The sequence below is a fragment of the Neophocaena asiaeorientalis genome, unplaced genomic scaffold, assembly GCF_003031525.2.
Source record: "Neophocaena asiaeorientalis asiaeorientalis breed wild unplaced genomic scaffold, Neophocaena_asiaeorientalis_V1.1 scaffold14, whole genome shotgun sequence".
NCBI lineage: Eukaryota > Metazoa > Chordata > Mammalia > Artiodactyla > Phocoenidae > Neophocaena > Neophocaena asiaeorientalis.
Window position 1 is genome coordinate 10586647 of NW_020175192.1, and position 21368 is coordinate 10608014.

The following is a 21368-nucleotide window of genomic DNA, read 5'->3' on the forward strand; positions in this document are numbered from 1 at the left end:
ACACAAGGGAACTCCCATAAGGTTAACAGCTGATCTTTCAGCAGAAACTCTGCAAGCCAGAAGGGAACGGCAGGACATATTTAAAGTGATGAAGGACAAAAACCTACAACCAAGAAATGAAGTGACTACAGACAGAAAAAATCTGTACTAAAAATTAATGAAAGGAATTTCTAGTTTAAATGGCAATGCTTCCCAAATTTTGTACTAAAATATCAAGGAAGATACACTCCTGCTGGAAGTATAAATTGATACATATTTTCTGGAGGGCAACTTTGTAATATTCAACTTAATATTAAAACACACTAGCCACACTGGTTCCAGATTTTCTGCTCCTAGGAATTTTTCTAAAGAAATAACTAGGGAGAGTCTCTAAAATATATAAATATAATATGTAAATATATACTTTTATATTTTATATAATATATTAAAATATACATGGCAAGTCATTATTTGAATGAAAAAATTAGAAACAAGTAAATGCCCCTCATAAAATGTTGATTAAATACAGCATAATATCCAAAGATCTAAGCCCTGTGGATTCTGATATCCCATGTTCAATACTGGCTGAAAAACAAGTAATCACTGAGAATTTCACTAAGAATGATGAAATCAATTTGCTGTCTAGCTATACACATGGAAAGAAGTTTCAACCATTTTCCAAAAGGACAAAGAGTAGTACCACAGCAAACCACTCACCTGGACTCTAAGAAAATACCAGAAATGGGTCCATTCTTCTCATTTTAAAATAATTAGATAGAAAAATTAATTTTAAAATACCTCTTGAAAATACTAAAGACTTTTGCTTCCAGGAATGATGAACTACTGATATTAGACTAGGCTTCCTGCCATAAACATCTAGAAATCTAAACAAAATATATGTAACAGCTATTTTCAGACATTAGAAAACAATCAGTGCAGGACTGTGATCTCTGAGGGAAAGGAAATAAGGTGAGCCCTATGATTGCTCAGCTTTCCAACTGAGACATTAATTAGACCCTGGAACAGGGAAAGGAAAGGCAAGCAGAGACCTACAGTCTCTCTGAGCCGAGGAAATAGAGATCAGAGTTCAAGGAGACTGGGGCAGCAGATATTTGTGGTGTAAAATCGTGAAGAGGAAGGAATTACACAGGGAAGGAGCTGCAGAACCCTGCATAGGAGCTTCCTTGAGTCCTTGACTTCATAGTAAGCTATGATGCACAAGGGGAAGACCCCAGGAGGCTGGGCAAAGGACAGCTTCCAGGAAAACAACAAGCACTGGGAAGCTGAAAGCTAAACAACTCCCTAACGTAGTACAGGAGGTATTTAAGTTCTCACAATCTACAGTGAAAGATACTGTTGAACACCTGGAGCATTCACAGAGACTCCAGAAAGTCCACACCTTAGGACTTAGGCTAAACTAGTCCCAGAGGGCTTCCCTGGTGGCGCAGTGGTTAAGAGTCTGCCTGCCAATGCAGGGGACACAGGTTCGTGCCCCAGTCCAGGAGGATCCCATGTGCCGCGGAGCGGCTGGGCCCGTGAGCCATGGCCACTGAGCCTGCGCGTCCAGAGCCTGTGCTCCGCAACGGGAGAGGCCACAACAGTGAGAGGCCTGCGTACTGCAAAAAAATAAATAAATAAAATAAAATAAATAAAACAGTCCCAGAGCAGAGGTTACTCTAAATCCACTCTGAAGAAACTTCAAAACAAATATCAAAAGTATGAAGATGATCTAGAAAGTAAATTAACCTCCTGACACAGAAAAACTCCAAAATCTTTAAAGGAAGGCAGGGAATGAGGGGGATGAGGGATATACAGATCTTTGGCAATGCCCAGCATCCAAATGAAAATTATGAAAAAAGAAAAGAAAAGAAAAGAAAATTATGCCACATAATAAACAGCACAAAAATGTTACCTAAATCCAAGAGAAAAATCAGTCAATAGAAATGGACAAAGATAACACAGGCATGATTGCATCAGCAGACAGGGACTTTATTATAACAGTTATTATAAATACATATAAGATTTTAAAGTGAACATGAATGAAAGGAGGCTGACGCATGAATGTTCATAATAACTTTATTCATAATGGCTGCAAAATGGAACAATCCAGAGTCTGTCAACAGGAAAACTGTCTTAGTTAGCTCAGGATGCCCTGACAAAATACTGTAGACTAGGTAGCTTAAACAATAGATATATATTTCTCAGAGTTCTGGAGACTGGGAAGTCCAAGATCAGAGTGACAGCATGGTCAGGTTCTTGGTGAGGGCTCTCTTCCTGGCTTATAGACAGCCACCTTCTTGCTGTGTCTTCACATGGTGGAGAGAGAAAGGGCTCTAGTCTAGTCCTCTTTTTATAAGCACACTAAGCCCCACCCTCATGACCTCATCTAAACCTAATCACCTCCCAAAGGCTTCACTTCCAAATGCCATCGCATTGGGAGTTAGGGTTTCAAAATATGAATCTGGGGGAACACAACCATTCAGTCCACAACAGGAATGGATAAACTATTATACTACATTCACATAATGGAATTCTACTCAGTGACAAAAAGGAACAAACTACTGAACAACAGAAATGAATGTTTTAAATGTTAGGCAGAGCAAAAGATGCTAGGAAGAAAAGTACGTACCAGATTATTCTGTCTTTATGAAATTCTTGAAGAGCCAAAATCATATCACTTGGTGGCATGAAATAGATGTTGGGGTACTGACTACAAAAGGAGTACAGATAACTTTTTAGGGAAGTGGAAATATTCCATTTCTTGATTGTGGTGGTAAATACATAGACACCTACAACTAACAAAGCTAAGTGAAGTGTTCATGAATGTATTTTAATAAATGTAAATTATACCTCAATAAAGTTCATTTTTAAAATACTGCGATGAAAGTCAAGATCACCCTAGAAATGTTCATGGATAACAAATATCTGAAAATAACTGCCAAAGAAAAGAAAAGAGGACTTACCTGGTGGTGCAGTGGTTAAGAATCCACCTGCCAATGCAGAGGACACGGATTAGAGCCCTGGTCTGGGAAGATCCGACATGCCATGGAGCAACTAAGCCCGTGTCCCACACCTGTGCTCTAGAGCCTGCGAGCCACAACTACTGAGTCCATGCGCCTAGAGCCTGTGCTCCGCGACAAAGAGAAGCCACCACAATGAGAAGTCCGTGCACCCCTATGAAGAGTAGCCCCTGCTCGCCACAACTAGAGAAAAGCCCGTGCGCAGCAACCAAGACCCAATGCAGCCAAAAATAAATACATAAATAAAATTTTTTTTAATTTTTAAAAAATGAAAAGAGAAGAAAATTTTTAGTTTTGTCATACTTATTAGAATGCATGACTTCTATGCAACAGCAGCAGAAAGCCAACATAAGGGGAAAAAAATGAGAATAATAAAAGACAAATATGAGTAGAAAAAAGAAAGACACAAAGTAGGAAAAGTTTAAGGGAGATAAAAATCACAATATTAGGAGTTGAATGCAAATTGATTCAATGAGGCATAAGATTAAACTAATGGAAAAATCTAATCAAACAGATAGAAAATAATTTGATAAATTTTTCAGAATATAGTACAAAGATCCAAAGTGACCAAAAAAAAAAAAAAGATTGATGGAAAAGACAGTAGACGAGAGTATAGAGATTGAACTTACGAGTTGCAAGAATTCTTAGGAAGACACAACAACTAGAGAAGAAGCAAAAATCGAAAGCTGATTTGAAAAATATCTCTCAAAACTATCAAGGGAGCCTAGTGTAATGGGTTTACCTCAAACTATTCAAAATCACTGAAAAGAGCCACATAAAGAGATGTCCTGGAAAAAACACATATCATTATCATTAAGACAGATAAGTCATACACTTTAATAAACAAACTTTTAAAAAATGGGTTTACCCACAAAAGGAATAAAAATCAGTCTCTCATCAAACTCTAAATGCCAAGAAGGCAATGAAATTATATTTTATTTATAGTTTCAAGGACAAATATTATGTCCCCTAAATTCTGAAATCAGCTACATTGCAACTCATGCATGAATAAACAGAAAGATATTCTAAAATGTGTACTATGCAAAGACTTTGACTTCCAAGTAGGTTGTAATGGTTGTCCAAAGACCAGTGCTCCAACCTAGAATTAGAAAAGCCAGATGGAATATAAAATTATCTTTTCAAAAGAGAACAGAGTTGCTGAGGCAACAAGAACTAAATGAACTAAAACTTCAGAAGGGAAGGAACAGAGAGGTGAGCTGCCTTCTGCGGTTGCTTTTAGTCTGAGTGTACTGATGAATTTGAATATGGGCAAGTAGCTGAGAATCTAGGCAAAGCCCAGAGCAATACCTGGAGAGGGGCTGCTACAGGGAAGGAAATTGAAAGAGATTTTGGTGGAGACTTGGAAAGTTTCAAGCACATGGAAGGGTTTCTTTTTCCCCAAAACATACACCCCAATACTGAAGCAGTATGTGGCAGGAGACAAAAACATACCTGGAAAGCCTCCGAAGAGCAAAACAGAGCTCTGTTGTCAATCTCACAACACAAAGATGAGGATTCGACCCACAAAAAAGAGTGCCACCCCAAACAAAAAATACAAAATTCTAGATGAAAATGTGAAGGTCAGGGCTTGAGCCGGAGGTAATCTGACCTTGACAGAGGCATGATTCATTGTAGTTCCTTATTGAATTAAGGCAACTGACCACCTCTGCCCACAGAGGGGAAGGTGAGCCTCCCCAGAAATCTGAAGTCTCTACATTTCCTTTAATAAACAGTGTCAGGCATTCATTCCAATATGCCTTCACATGTCAAAGAATAACAAGAGTAAAAGTGGTCAATAGAAATAGACCAACAGGTGATCCCAATTTTACAGTTAAATAGAACGGACTTTAAAATAACTACAATTAATATGTTCAAGAAAATAGAGGAAAATGGAGAAAAGAGTTGAAAAGATAGGTAATTTCATCAGTATATTTAAAACTACAAAAAAAGGATCAAATGGAAATTCTAGAACCTGAACCCTCAACTTCCAGTAAGACTTCTTTGCCAGCCGAAAGAGCCCTAGCTCTCTGGTTTGATATACCTCTACACATATTATCTGAAAAAAGGCATAGTTCCCTTGCCTCAGTTTCCCCAAACATTTAATCAGAATCATATCTAAATATACTCCAGGGATTCAATTACAAAGTCAAAATCAAGCCCAGGAAGAAGTCGCTCGCTCACACTCACACATTCACACACATACACACACACACACACACACACACAGGCAATACACTGTAGGACTTTCCCTGTTTACACTGATTTTTTTTTAATGGAGAATATATGTGGAAATGGATTCAGGCCGTATTTAGACAAAGAGTGAAGCAAACATTGGGTAAAGCAGTATTTATTAATATAGATATTATAACTGGCACTCTGTATTCTTTGTAATAGCTTGAGCACCTGAAGTGGTTCTGTAATTATTTGCCTAGTTTGTTCACTAAAAATCTAAACTCACAGGTGGCTCTCACCAAATGAATTTGAGATTCCAAAACTTTGGTATGATATAGAAGGTATCCAAGGAAGAGTGAAGAGTGGAATGCTGCAAGTGTCTTTATAATAAGAGACCTGCCCACCCACTGGGTCATTACATCTCCTGAGAACTCCCAGGAGACACTCCCTTCACAAAGACCCCAAGAGATTCATGAGCAAAGGGAATGCAAGCACCTCTAAGAAGAAGGTGAGAGGACAGGGAGACCAGCGGAAAATGATGCAGTAGAACTTGGTTTCCTGATTTTCAAGAAAATTGAAAGATCTGAGGGTGACAAAGGCCACCCTGGGCACTTAAATGTCAGAGGCATGGTAGTAATATTATGCAAGACTGAAGGAACACCCTAGTGAAAATGGCTGAGACTCAGAGAATTAAAATAGATTATCAAAACTTAAGCAGGTTTTAATTCTAATTTCAGCTGCTATTCTAGAGGGCTCTCAGAAAAGGCCCAGAAAGGAAGAATATTTGTATCCAACAACATGAATGCCTGCTGTCAAGGATGCTTGTAATGATCAAGTAGACAGCCAGCCCCCTCCCCCTAGCTAACACATCTCCAGTTTATGGTGGCACATATGAAGCTACACGTGAGTTTATCAACATGGACTTCCCGCTACAAAAGCGACCAATCTACCACCATGACTATCTGCTCAACTTTCCTGCTAAAAGAGTAAGTCTGAGCCCTCAAAATAGTACTATACACATGGGCCAGCCAGCTGCCTAGTAGAAGGTTAACTATATCGGAAACTGTCCTTCCTGGTAAAGGTAGCAATTTGACCTCACTTATTATTTGGATTTGGATTTGTTTTTCCTCCTTACCATACTTCTACAAGTACTGCCATTACTGAACACCTTATATGCAGGTATCGTGTCCCAAACAACGTTGTTTCTGACCAAGGAACTCACTTTACAGTGAAGGAAAAAAGCAGTAAAACAACCACTGGTTCTACCATGTATCCTATTATCTGAAAGCAGCTGGACTTAACAGAACATTGTAATGAGCTATGGAAGCCTGAGTCCCGCCAGCTGAGAGACAATACTTTCCCAAGTTAGACTGCAGTCTTTAAGGCAACTGTGAATGTTCTGTTTCTTCTGTACCCAGAATATGGGTCCAGGAGCCAGTGGGTGGAAGAGGGTATGATACCTCTAAGAATTAAGCCTAAGAATATGCCTACAAAAATTTCACACATTCTCATCTCCTAACTGTTATCCATTAGGGTTGAAGTTTTGTTCGCAAGGAAGGAGGTAACCATTCCGCTGAACTGCCATCAGGCTATTTGTGCTTCTCATGCCACTGGATGAAGAGATAAAATAAAGTGTTAACGTCACTGGTAATTGACACTATAAAAAGCAAATAAGGGTGCTCTTTCTCCATAAGGACAGAGGAGAATAAGGTGGGAAACTTTCCTTCCCTGACATGTTCAATGCTCAGTTTTAAGTGGATGATTACTGAAGCCCTAAACAGACGAGATTAGCCAGGTTTCTGGGTTATCCTGAAGGTGGGCAAAGAACTGGACTGAGAAAGAGCCCAATTTACTGAACTATGGATAATGACAAAGGGAACAGTATCATTTTACTTACAGCTGTGTACAACTCTGCAGGCATCAATCATATGTGGTTATTTAAATCTAAATTTAAATTAGTTAGAATTAAATACCATTAAAATATTAGTTCCTTCCCTTCACTAGCCCCATTTCAAGTGCTCCCTGTGGCTAGCAGCTTCTGTCCTGAGCAGCGCAAGTACAGGACATTTCCACTGTTACAGAAATTTCTACTGGGTGACGCTGATTTACAGTCATCTGACCAACTGAAGAAATAAGGACCATAACTTCTCACCACACTTCCTTGCTATGAATATTTTTTAACTGACTTCCTTTTTTACCCTCTCTTTATCCCTATATGGTATAGTGTTTATGAGTAGTAATTAACTTTTCCGTTCAGTCGTTTATAAAACACTGAGAAGGGATTATGACAAAACTAGAGGAGGACTGAGTACTGGGCAGAGATCTGGGACATGGTGAATGGTGTGATCAGGACCTTGCCTCACCGCAGAAACAGGAAAGGCGGGAGACTTGCCCTCTCACCAGCTTTCAGATCTGTGATAGGCTGAGACTTAAGCTTAGCCCCTTATGCTCCCATTTGGGACATTCATGTGAAGCAAATGATGCCCCGAAGCAGAGACCTTTCAGAAATCATCTGGCAGTGGCAGCTGTGGAGTCCCGTATACAGGGTGGCAGCAGTACAGGTGACTGAGTACAGAGACTGAAGTGTCTGGCAGCATGTCCAGGGCACACAGAGCCCATAGCGGCAGCTGAGGCATTCGGAGAGCTACTCCTGGGCTGTGACCTGTCCAGTGACAGGGCTGCCAATGGCTTCTCCCTGTGTACCTTCCCTCCTTCCCATCAATGCTGGGAACATTTCCTTATCCTTCCAAAAAAAAAAATTCCTTTTCTGCCTCATTTAACTACAGTCAATTTCTATTTCTACATATAAGAACTCTCACTGAAACAAAAAAATGATTAATAATAGATTAAATATTTTCTAAAGACAAAAATTTTAAGAGGGATGTTTATCTTTCAGAACGCTGGAAAAGATAAAAGCAAGCAAAGCATACTATACAAAGTAGAAGACATAAATCCAGAGAAAAACAAGAAAGCATAAATAGCAAAAATATAAAACAAGATGACAGGGGCCAGGCCAAGTATACAAGTTATGATAATAAATTTAAATTATTTCAACTCCCCATCAGAAAAGAAGATTTTAAAAATCTAGTCATAGGCTGTTTAAGCTTAAAGAAACACATTCAGCTGACAAGAAAAGGTTTTTTTTGTTGTTGTTTTTCGTTTGCGGTACGCGGGCCTCTCACTGTTGTGGCCTCTCCCGTTGCGGAGCACAGGCTCCGGACGCACAGGCTCAGCGGCCATGGCTCACGGGCCCAGCCGCTCCGCGGCATGTGGGATCCTCCCGGACCGGGGCACGAACCCACGTCCCCTGCATCGTCAGGCGGACTCTCGAAGCCCAAGAAATGGTTTTTAAGGATAAGCAAAGCTTTATCAGATAAGTGAAATAAAAAAGAAAGTGTGGGGCTTCCCTGGTGGCACAGTGGCTGAGAGTCCGCCTGCCAATGCAGGGGACACGGGTTCGTGCCCGGGTCCGGGAAGATCCCACATGCCGCGGAGCGGCTGGGCCCATGAGCCATGGCCGCTGAGCCTGTGCGTCCGGAGCCTGTGCTCTGCAACGGGAGAGACCACAACAGTGAGAGGCCCGCGTACCGCAAACGAAAAAAAAAAGAAAGAAAGAAAGAAAGAAAGTGTGTCCCTTTTATTTCAAACAAAATTTAACAGAAGGCAAAAATGTGTCCATGGAAAAGAGAGTCATTTTATACTCATAAAAGGCAAAATCTACATAAAGTTTGTAATAGCCCTGAACATTTATGCTTCATATAAAAGCATCAAATTATATAAAACAAAAATAGAATTGCTGTGAGAGACTGTAAAGCATCTCTTTCCACATTTTATAGATCTATTAGGGGGAAAAGGCAAACGGAGAATGAAACTGGAATATGGAATAAATTTGATAGAAGGAGCACAGATGTGTCCATCCATTTCTCTTCAAATCCACTGAAATAACATGAAAAAATAAATTAAAAATAAATTTACAGCAGGGCTGAAAGACAAGTCATAATGTTAATCAGTGGACCAGAAATTTTGAGTAATCTTGGAAAATGGAACATCAATGATAGCAGAATGATGGAGAAAGGATGGAAAAAGAAACTTTGGTCCAAAACAACTAAGAAAAAATAAAAACAACTATGGACATAAAAGCAATTCTAAATACTTCAAGTTAAGTTGAAGTCAACACATACAAAAGAAGGAAAGGCTATGGGACAAACAATAAGATGTTTAAAGAACTACAGCATAAAATGCTGTATAGGCAGCCTCCTTCCTCTCTCCTTCTCAGTGAGCAGCAGATGAAAATGTTTTCTGCCCTAAGAAAAACCCCAAGAACTTTTTCTCCACTTCCGTGAAAGATCTGCCTGAGGCCATTTCCTAGCACTGTGGTTAGCAATCGTGGCTGTAAATTAGAATCAGCTGAGGAACTTTAAAAACTCCCAATGCCCAGGCCACTTCCCCAGCAAAATAAATCAAGTCTCTGGGGGCAGGACAAAGGCTTCAGAAGTTTCTAAAACTACCCAGCAGACTCCAATATGCAAAGAAGATTGAAAACCACAGGCTGAGTAGAAACGTTGAGGCTGAAAATAAAAAGCAAAGACCAAAATAATGCTAAGCTTCCACAGAGACAACAACAGAAGAAAAAAATTGAAAGGAAGTTGTCATCTCTGGCTTCAGTCCCTAAGTAAGAGCAGTGAGCACCACTCTCTGAAGTGGGAGGCTTGGCCCCGGCACTCAGGGTTGGCTCAGTCAGTGAGCACTACCCCATCCCCACCATAACCCAGTCCCCAAGTGACGACACCAAGAAGGTTATAGCCTCACACAACTTATCTGGCCCCCATCTCCCGCTAAACCACCTGAGTACAGGTTTCTGTACTCAGAACCACCAACAGGCAAAAAAAGAGAGTCTCAAATAAAAATAACAGCCACCAGACAAGAATCACTGAACATCTGAGGAAAATCAACACCCAAGAAAGAAGATTCAAACTCAACAGATTGCCTAAAACACGAAGGAAAAGAAAGTTATAAGATAAGGATAGTTAATATTCTCAGAGAAATAAGAAAAGGCTTCTATGAAAATGTAACAAATAGGGATTCTTGAAATTAAAAATATCACAGTTTAAAATTCAACAGATAGGCTGAATAGCATAATAGAGAGATTAAAATCATACTGAACTAAAGAATTCTCCTATAAAGCATTTAGAAAAATAAGCACAACCAAGAAGAGGTGGAAAACATGAGATAAGCCTTAAGTTGCATGGAAAATAGATCTGTAAGATCTTTAATAGCAAGGAGGAAATAAATAAATACAGTTGACCCTTGAATGGCACAGGTTTGAACTGTGTGGGTCCCCTTATACAAGGACCCACTTATTTATTTTTCCCAATAAATTTGTACTAAAGTATACCATTCGTCATTGGCTGAATCTACAGATTTGGAACCTCAGACACAGAGGAGCAACTGTAAAGTCATACCTGGATTTTCAACTGCATGTAGGGCCAGTGAACAACCCCAGCATTGTTTAAGGGTCAACTGTATATATGATACACACACAGAATTTTAGGCACACGTGTGGGGTTATATATTTACACACACACAGAATGATATATATGTGTGTGTGTGCTATATTATGTGTGTGTATACATACAGAAGAACTTCCAGAACTAAAAAAAAGACCCAAGTCTTCAGAATGAAATGCTTACTAAGTACCAAACAGAAAGAAAGAACAAGACTTCTATCTATAAAAAATGTGCAGTTCAGAACTCCACAGATAAAGAGAAGAACCTAAAAGCTTCCAGTGAGAAAACTCAGGCTACCTACAAAGGAATGAGAATTCTTGACTTTTCATCGGCAACACTAAAAGTGAAATGAAACAATACCTTCAAGTTCTGAAGAAATAATATCCTAATAGAGGGTGACATACAATAAACATAAATGAGTAAAGTGTAAAGTATGTTAAAAGGTGATAAATAGTAGGGAAACAAGAAAAATAAAGCAGGATAAGGGAGATCTGGAAATGTAGGGAGATAAGGTTGGAGGAAAGGTTGCAATATCAGATGGAAGGTCATGGAAGGGCCAACGGAGATGGAAAGATTTGGACAGACACTGAAGGAAGTGTCAGAGGATTCACCTAGCAGATGTACAAGAATTCCAAAGAATACACTTTTATAAATGAACACTACAACAAAAATAACAGAGGAGAAATGTGATGGGTTTGAGGATTTTGGTGCTGATCAAGGCAAAGACAGGACCACAAGCTGGCAGTATTGCACAGCACAACAAGCTTTATTGGGTGGTGCTTGGACAGGATTGCAGAAGAGGAAAAGTCTCGCTGAACAGGAAACCTTCCAAAGACAGCAGAGTGGGTGGGGCCACTTCTCAGAAGGGGAAGAGATCAAGGGAAATCACAAGAGAGAGGGGACTCCACATGGGGGTGGGCATATGTGATGAAGTGATGTCTCAGCAGCTAGTAGGGAATCTCTGGGTCAGAGGGTCCCAAAGGGCAGCAGTAATTTGGGGTCTTATATAGCTATGATGATCTGTCTTATCGATGGCTAGCGGATGTTGGGTGCAGTTTTGCAGGGTATGCAAAGTAGGCAAGCTCTAAGTGGTTGAAAATATGCTTATTTGAGCTACATTTAAAAGAACTTGAGTTTGGTACCAGCAGTCCAAACCTGTTGTAAAGAAGCAAACAATATAGGGGCCAATATACAAAATATTGTATATTGTACAATATACAAGAAAAAATATTCCTTTCAAAGTCTCACATGATGAAAATGAAGTATATTACACTATCCAATAAGCTAGAAACAAAAGAAATGTTTTATACTCTTATATGACAAAAATACATTGTCACAGACTAGAAAAACTATACCTCAAAATTAGTTTTCCTTCTTTTATATTTTATAAAATTTTATATTTTATAAAATTTTATACCTATAAATGATTTTATAGGTATCCACATGTTAGTCTATATCACTCTACATTTTGTTTATACGTCTCTATCCCCTACTGGATTGTAAGCCATAGCAGCCACTTCTGCCTTATCTTAATACTCCAAGTATCCAGAACATGTTTCTAGCACATAATGTATACCCTACTAAGATTTTTAAATAGTGAATGAAGGAACATGAAGAATAGAATTATAATGTCTCCAAGTCCACACAGGAACCAAGAATAATCCTATTACAATCCATATTTCTTTTGAGACAGTATATTCATTTTTTTTAGCTCTAAAATATCACAACATCAATCTTTTCCCATATGTCAAATCTCTTAATCAGCAAACTATCAACTCAAAAACACTTTAAAAATATAAAGATTATTGAGAGATGTTCATTAATTCCATCACAGTTATTCTTGTGGATGGCTGAATCTCTAAATTATAAAAATGGAATAATCTAGTTTATCATTTAGAATGCCTTGGGCCATAATTAAAAGTACCTCACTGAAAATGGCTTCACATCAGGAGTTTATGATCCCATGTAAGCAAAAGTCTAAAGGTAGGCAGTTTGGCTAATTTGCCCCTCAATGATGTCTAAGCTCCAAGTTAACTTCTGTATAATTTTTTGGCTTTTCTTTTAGGGTGTAAGATGGCAGCCATAGTTCCAAGCATCGTGTCCTATACAACAGCATTCAATGGCAGGAAGAGTGGAATTTCTCCATGGATCTGTCTCTTTATCAGGGAGAAATATCTCTCCCAGAAGCCTCAAGCAGATGTTCCCTACTGTCTTGTTGGCTAGAACTTGGCACTGTTCCCACTTCAAACCAATCACCCGCAAAAGAAAATGGACTTTTTTGGTCAAAAAAAAAAAAAGTGGGGTAAAATTACTGGTTTCAGTTCCACTGAGATGAAATTAAGCACATTCTATCCCATCTCTCTCACAAATTACAATAAAAATCCTTGGAGAGTATGCATAAAGCAAGCATCCTGGGACTCGACAAGTAAATAATACCAGGCCTATTGGGAAGGGAAATCAAATTCTGAAGAACAACCCAGGTGGCAGTGAATTTCCTGACTTTTTCCATTCTCCCAGCTCAGACTCCAGGGCAGCCTGAATCCAGGGACTTCACAGCAAGTGTAGACAGAAAAAGCTCCAAGAGAGACCCTCTCTTTCTAACCAGAAGACTAAGAAGAGGGGCCTGTATGGGATGGAGAATGTGGGAGAAGGGGGGAAATCCCAGGCAGGGATTCCCCAGGCAGGAAGCTGCATTCTCAGGATAGCCTAAGCATAGCAACAATGATATTTGAAAGAAAATACTTCCCTCTCTGCAGAAGAACTGGGATAAGAAGACCCTGTGGTCCTATGTTTTCTTGTGAAAGTTTTATAGTTTTACATTTAGATCTATGATCCAGTTGAATTAATTTTGGTATAAAGTCAAGGTCAAGTTTCTTTTGTGTACGTGAGAATGACAAAAGTGTTCCAACACCATTTGATGAAAAGACCATCCTTTCTCCATTGAATTACTTTCACATTTTTGCCAAAAATCAAATCATATTTGTGTAGGTCTATTCCTGGGGTCTCTATTCTATTTCACAAATATCACATAGCCTAGATTACTATTGCTCTATAGTAAGTCTTCAAATCTGGTCATGAGATTCCTCTAACTTCATTCTTCTTTTTCAAAATTGTTTTAGCTATTCTAGTTCCATTGCATTTGTATATAACTTTAAAATCAGCTTGTCTATATCTACAAAAACTCTTGCTGGGATTTTGACTTACCAGTCATTGCATTAAATCTATAGATCAGATGGGGCAGCTGACATCTTTACTATATTAAGTCTTCCAATCCATGAACATAGTACATTTCTTATCCAAATACTATTTATTTAGCTCTTTGATTTCTTTCATCAGTGTTTTATCAGCTTCAACATACAGATTTTGTACATGTTTTTTCTTAGATTTATACCTATGTATTTCATTTTTTGGGGAGCTATGATAAATTATATCATTTTAAAATTATGGTTCCTAATTGTTGCTAGTGTATAGAAATACAATTGATTTTTGCTTGCTGACCATGTATCCTGCAATTCTGATAAACTTAGTTCTAGGAGCCTTTTTGTAAATTTCTTGAGATTTTATAAGTAGACAATCATGTTATCTGCACACAGGGAAAGTATTATTTCTTCCTTCCATCTGTATACCTTTTATTTCTTTTTATTACCCTATTGTACTGGCTAAGACATCTAATACTATAAATTACAGAAGTGGTGAGAGTGACATTTTTTCTTTCTTCTTGATTTTACAGGGTAAGAATTCAGTCTTTCATCATTAAGAATAATGTTAGTTATAGGGTTTTTCTATATGCCCTTTTATCAGATTGAGGACGTTACTTCTATTACTAGTTTGCTGAAACTTTTTATCATAAATGGATGATGAATTCTGCCAATTTTTTTTGCATCTATTGATCACGCGGTTTTATTCTTTAAATCATTAATATGGGGACTTCTCTGGGGGTGCAGTGGTTAAGAATCCGCCTGCCAATGCAGGGGAAAACGGATTCAAGCCCTGGTCTGGGAAGATCCCACATGCTGCCGAGCAACTGAGCCCGTGCACCATAGCTACTGAGCCTGTGCTCTAGAGCCCGCGAGCCACAACTACTGAGCCTGTGTGCCACAACTACTGAAGCCCACCTGCCTAGAGACTGTGCTCTGCAACAAGAGAAGCCACTGCAATGAGAAGCCCGTGCACAGCAACGAAGAGTAGCTCCCGCTCGCCACACCTAGAGAAAGCCCGCATGCAACAACGAAGACCCAACGCAGCCAAAAAGAAAATAAACTTCTAAAAAATAGAACTTCATTTTTAAAAAATCATTAATATGATGAGTTACGTAGTTTTTAAAATTTTTTTATTTAATTTTTTAAATATTGAACCAACATTCCATGCCTGCGATAAACCTCTATTGATTGTACAGTATTTTTTTTTTAATGTTTCTAGATTCAATTTGCTAGTATTATGTTGAGAATAATTATATCTTTGTGCATGAGGGATACTGGCATGAAGTTTTTCCCTTCTTGTAATGTCTTTGGTTTTGGTATTAAGGTAATGAATGGTAAAATGAGTTTTATGTGATTATTGAAATTGTTGGATTAAAATCTACCATCTTGCTAGTTGTTTTATATTTGTCCTATCTGTTCATTAGGTTTTTTCTCTCCTTTTCAGCCTTCTCCTTTGTTAATAGAGTATAATTTATTATTCCATGTTATCTCCATTATTTTTGAGTGGTTGCCCTAGGTTCTAAAACATACACTTTAATTAACAAAAACCTACCTTCAAATAATATTAATTTCTGTGTCAGGTAAAAACATTACAATACGATAGTCCCAATCCCTCTCTCCCATTATTTGTGCTATTGCTGTTGTATCCTCTGCTTTTATATATGCTATCAACACATAATACATTGTTACTATTTTTGCTTTAAACAGTTATGCTTCAGAACAGGATTTCTCAACCTCAGCAATGTTAATATTTGGGACTGGATAATTCTTTGTTGTATGAGGCTATCCTGTGACTGCAGGATGTTTAACAGCATCCTTGACATCTAACCAGTAGACATCAGTAGCACTACCCCAGTGTGACAACCAAATATGTCTCCAGACATTGCCAATGTCCCTGGGCAGAGGTATGGAAGGGGAAAGGGATTTCCCCCAGTTGAAAACCGTTGCTTTAGAGCAATTAAAAATTTTTTAAATAATAAAGTTAATTTTGCCTTCATTACTTCTATTTTCAGTGTTCTTCATTTCTTTGCAAGTTGCAGTCTGCTTTCATATTCTTTCTGCATGAAGAATATATTTCAATATTTCTTATACAGTCTGCTGGAAATAAATTCCTTCTGTTTCTGGCTTGTCTGAGAAAGTCTTCATTTTTTCTTCATTTTTTAAAAGGCATCTCACTGGGTACAGAATTATTGGCTAACAGATATTTTTCTTTCAACACTTTAAAAATGTTACTTCATCATCATCTGGCTTGCATAGTTTCTGACAAAAAGTGTACTGTAATTCTTTGTTCCTCTGTATGCAGTGTTCCTTTTTCTCTGGTTATCTTTAAGACTTTGTCTTTTGTTTTCAGCAGTTTCATTATGATATGCCTAGATGTGTATATTTGGGGAAAGGGGTGGTATTTGGGGGCTGGGGGTGTATGTGTGTTCTCTGAGACTCTTGGATCTTGGTTTGGTCTCTGTCATTCATTTTGGAAAATCCTTAGCCATTATGTCTTCAAATGTTTTTTCTGGATTCTCTTTTCTCCTTTCTGGATTCTAATTACACGTATGTTAGAATACTTGACATTGTCCAACAGCTCTTGGATGTAACAGGAAATTATAATGTTCAGTATATAATTTGTACACTCCCCCTACACACACACGGACACATTTTCCTAGGCAAATTCTTTCACACTATAATAAATATTAGTTATTTAGAGACACAAAGTAAGAGAAGCAAAAGAAGAACAATGTAAGGGACTGAGGGCTTGATCTTTGAGGAAACACTCCTCTCTTTATGTCATTGGATTAGAGCCACAAAATATTAAAAGGAAAGAGTTGAGGTAAGGAGCTCCAGATGAGGAAGTCTGGGGGGTAGTCAATATCTTAATTCTAATCCTTTAGAAAGCAGAACCTGATGAAAGAATTTAAAGTCCAACCCTTTAGTTTAGGGAAAAAAAGAAAAATAAAAAACAGTGAGAGGGACAGCAGAAAAAGTAGCACACTGGCCAGGCAGCAGTCATGTTTGCCCAGCAGAGAGGACTTCTCAAGGAAATATGCAAAGAGAAATCTCATCTTAGGACAGTCCTTGGAGGAAAGATGGCAGGGAGGACTCTTATCTCCCATTTCTCTTTGGTCAAGGTTTACATGCAGGTCACTGACCACATCCTCACACACACTCCAGGTGTTATCCAATTCCCTAGGGCCACTTAAAAACCAGGTCCTACACTCCAGAATGGGTCCTTTCACCTACATCCAGAAGTAGACAGGCTACTCAGCACAGGTGTGACAGCAACCCAGAAAGAGAAAGGAGGATGGTGTGGGCAGGGGAATCTGAAAGGTGGACAAAGTTTGTGTCCAACTTAGTTTACCTGCTTTACACTTGCTCTGGCTCCAGCCAGGATGGCCCCTGGCTTGGCTGACTTGTTTGGTTACTATTGCATTCTCCTAACCCACTACCCATTCAAGCTAGCCCTTCCAAATAATTTCCCTCCCCTAGCCCTGTTATGAGGTTGTCTTGTGCCAGCCTCCAGTTATAAGCAACATATCACCAGTACTGCTCCTGTCTTCAAGCAAGTCAAAAATATCTAAATTTTTATTCTGAATATTCAGATTATATAACTAATTTGACAAACATGCATTGAGCATGTACTCTGCCAAGAGCTGCTCTGCATTCTAAAGAATGCAAAAGAAACAGATTTATCTCCTTATTCCCCTGGTTCTCATTTCTGCTGTTTTCATTTGATCTATTTCACTGCTTCTTAGCAGATGTAAAAGAAGAAGGGAAAATGGAAGAAAGATTCATTTTAAAGCAACAGACAGCTTTTAAGATAGTTGTGAAAAGAAGTTACAACTTTTGTTTATAACAGGTGTCTATATTACTGCTAGTTCATTAACCCTATCTCCCCTCACCGATCGGTAATTGAAAGTAAACTGCCGCACACTGATGAGAAATTACTTGTACTAATGACCTGAATAGACTTCATCTTCCCTTTACTGTAGAAATGATTTTAGTTCCAGGGGTGAAGAAGAGAGTCATCTTTTGACATATCTTTAGAGAAAGCAGGGCTTAAAATGCAGCTGGTTATTATTTGTTCATTCACGTTACTTGCCCTGATATGGAGGAGTTATCAAACTATCTTGAAAAATGAGTTATACAGTTATTTCCCAAATTCCCCGGCTATGGAAAATATAACCTGATGCTGAAAAGGGCTGTTTTATTTTATTTTTCAACCAAGTCACATGTATTAAGGATCTCTTGGTTGTTTTAATGCCTTTCAGTCAGAAACCCATTTAACAACTTGTAAGAGTGCTGTGAAGTACAGGATCTTGAAAGCAGTGAGACCAGATGTCAAATTAAGAGGGCAGGTGGCTCACAGTTCCTGACGTTCCTTTCCTACTCACAAGTTGTTTTAAGAAGTTAAAAAAAAAAAGAAAAAGAAAAAAGCACTAAATCACAAAAGCATTGGAAAGTAAGACTATCATACAATAATTTTCCATACTCTCAGAAAGAATTATGTGCAGGCTTCTAGGTGAACAAAGAGACCAGCAAAGAAATAGTTATCTAGGTAAGCGTTTTTTACGTAATGTAAATAGTTGAAGATAAAGAGACCATTCATCTTGGGTGAATGTCTTAATTACTTTTACTACAGGCAAGCCAAATTACCATGAAGACTCATCACTAGGGCCAAGGAAGTCTCAGTTGAGATTCTAAAACTACACAATTGAAAAGGAATTTTCATTGGCTCTCTGACCAACGGAAATAATTGAGAAGTATAATGTGTGGCTCGCCTATCCTACACCACTAGAACCCAAGGAGACCAGTTGCAGGGCCTGTGGGCAACTTCTTCATGGGGTTAGCAGGGACTGGTCTTGTGGAACTAGTTAGGCTTGCCTGTCAGGGTGCAGAATTTTGCTGGGCAGGTTTTTTACCTGATAATGTCCGGCATTGGTCTGTGGCTAATATTCTAGGTCCTCTCCTTCCCCACCACCGGTTCCTCGGAAGGAACTAAGAGAAGGGCATGTCACTCAAAGAAAACAAGAGCCAGACCCTTCTGTAAATAAGAAGCGAAAAGTTCTGCTCCATCAGAGCATCGAAGTAGCGGCTCTATGCGGGGCCTGGAACTTTAGGAAAGGCAAGGTTTTGGAGCGTATGGCAGAAGATGTATCTCCTCTTACTGGACCCTTGGGGGCATGCACTTAAGACACATAAAGAGCAAAACCAGTGATAAGAAGACCTTGCAAGTGTGGTGGTCTGGAAACATACAAAAATAAGAAGAAAGTCTGGAGTTGGGAAATGCAAGGTCACAGTGACTGTGGGGCACTTACAAAGGAGTTAAATCTGTGTCCTTAGAAAGAGCACACCACTCATTGAAGACTGGGGATCCGAGAACAGAGGGGTTCATGGAGGGAAACTGGGAAGTGGTGTGTATATGAGGAGGTCAGTAAAAGGAAAAGCTCCTCAGAAAAGTCCTTATTTGTCATTTTCCATCATGAACTCTAAGAGAGACGGCAATTTACATGTGGATGAATGAATGATTTTCCAAAATATGGAAATTTGAGCATCCCAATTAACCTATTGATGGGAGAGTTCTCCCTGTAGAGTTTAAAGGTAGCAGAACCAGAACAACTGGCATGGATTGACTGGTACACTAGCAAAGCTGAAACCATAAAATATTCATTGTTTCTTTCCCTTTTGGTTGGCCGTTTCCTCTGCGTATCCCTTTCTCCAGACAGTAAGAAGTCTTGGCTACGGTCTCTGACTAGCCACAACAGAAAGGTTCCAGATCAGCAGTTCTCAACTTTGTTGTTTTTGTGGCACATTTTTTGAATGCTATGATTTTGGGCACTCAAAAAACACCAACACTAAACAAGCCAGGAATAATTATAACACAAATACTCCTAGAGGGTAATGTCTCACGCTCTTTGAAAGCATTTAGCTATTGTGCTGTCCACACGGTCACACTTCAATACTGTGCCACTTTTTAAAATAACCCTTTGTACAACAATGACCACACTGTCAGAAGGCAAAGTCTTCACATGCTCCACTGGATCCCTAACTCTTCTTTGGTACCAACTTGACAAGGTGTGACCATTCATGCCCCTAATTTCCAGCAAAGAGCCCTACTCTAGAGTCCATTATATGACCTGCTTAGCTCAGTGGTTCACCCATTGGACAGCATCCTTGCAAGACACGTGCACAGTTACAGCAAAAATAAATCAAAGGCTCACAGTGCAAAAATGTAATACAGCACATGGTTTGTGAATCTCTGTTCTAAATTCATGTACCTTGCTTAAGTAGAAACAAGCATAGGGCCCAGGAGAAAAGAAAGAGGCTTGAGGTGGTTGGCAGAAATTAAGAGCCCTAAGTGTTAAGGAGAAATAGTCCTCTTTTGATGCACTTCCTAAAGGATTCATCTTTCTATGGTGTTGGCCTGGACTCGGAACCAAGGAGGACTGTGCCAGACGTGGATATAGGAAAAGAGGACAAAATAGAGATCCATGTGGTTTAGCCTAGAGCCAAGATTCTTCATGGGTATTGGAATCTAAAGCTTTAGAGTAATAATAGGGAGAGTTCCCTTGAGAACCTAGGAGAACATTGGGGGCTGATTGAAGATGCTGGGATACAGGATCCAAGCCAATCCTCTGCATTTTTACCTTGTGGAAACAATTAGTATAATATACAAAAATTGCCAAATTAAATCTTTTGTGACAAAATGCATGGCTTACAAGTATAATAATTTCCTATGCTCATATATCCATTCTTTAAAAAAAAAATAACAATAATCACAGAATTGAACATGCCTCAAAACTGAGGCTCTGTCATGAAGAAAGGGGTAGTGAAAGAGAATCTGTGCTAAATTCCTCATCCAACGTGGGCAAAACTGAAAAGACAGTATTTCTTTCTTGATAATTAGAAAAATACAGTTTTTGAAATGCATTTGAAAAATCAGAAGTTAAAAACTGAGAGGAGTAAAAATGGAGATAGAGCTTCCAAATAATACAAGTTATAATTGCAGATAATTCATGATCCAGATAGCCAAAAATATTAAAAAGTGAGAAAGTAAAAAGTAATTTTTAAGAGAAGGGGAAAGTTCACTATTTAATGCAAGTGAAGGAGTAGTATTAAAAACACTCTATAATGTGAATCAAAGTTTGTTTTTAAAATGTTATTTATGGGGAAATCTACTCTATACCCTGTAATGACCTAAATGGGAAAAGAATCTAAAAACCAGTGGATAGATGTATATGTATAACCTATATACTTTGCTGTACAGCAGAGACCAACACAACATTGTAAATCAACTATGCTCCAATAAAAATTAATTTTTTAAAAAAAGAGAAAGACTTACAAATGAACTACCCCATTAAAACTGCCCTTAGTTCAAGCCAAAAACAAAAACAAAACAAAAATAAAGTCATTGGAAAATAAATAAACAAAATATTACTTATGAATGTGTATATATATATATTTATACTCACATATGCATTCGGAAGAAAATAAACCCA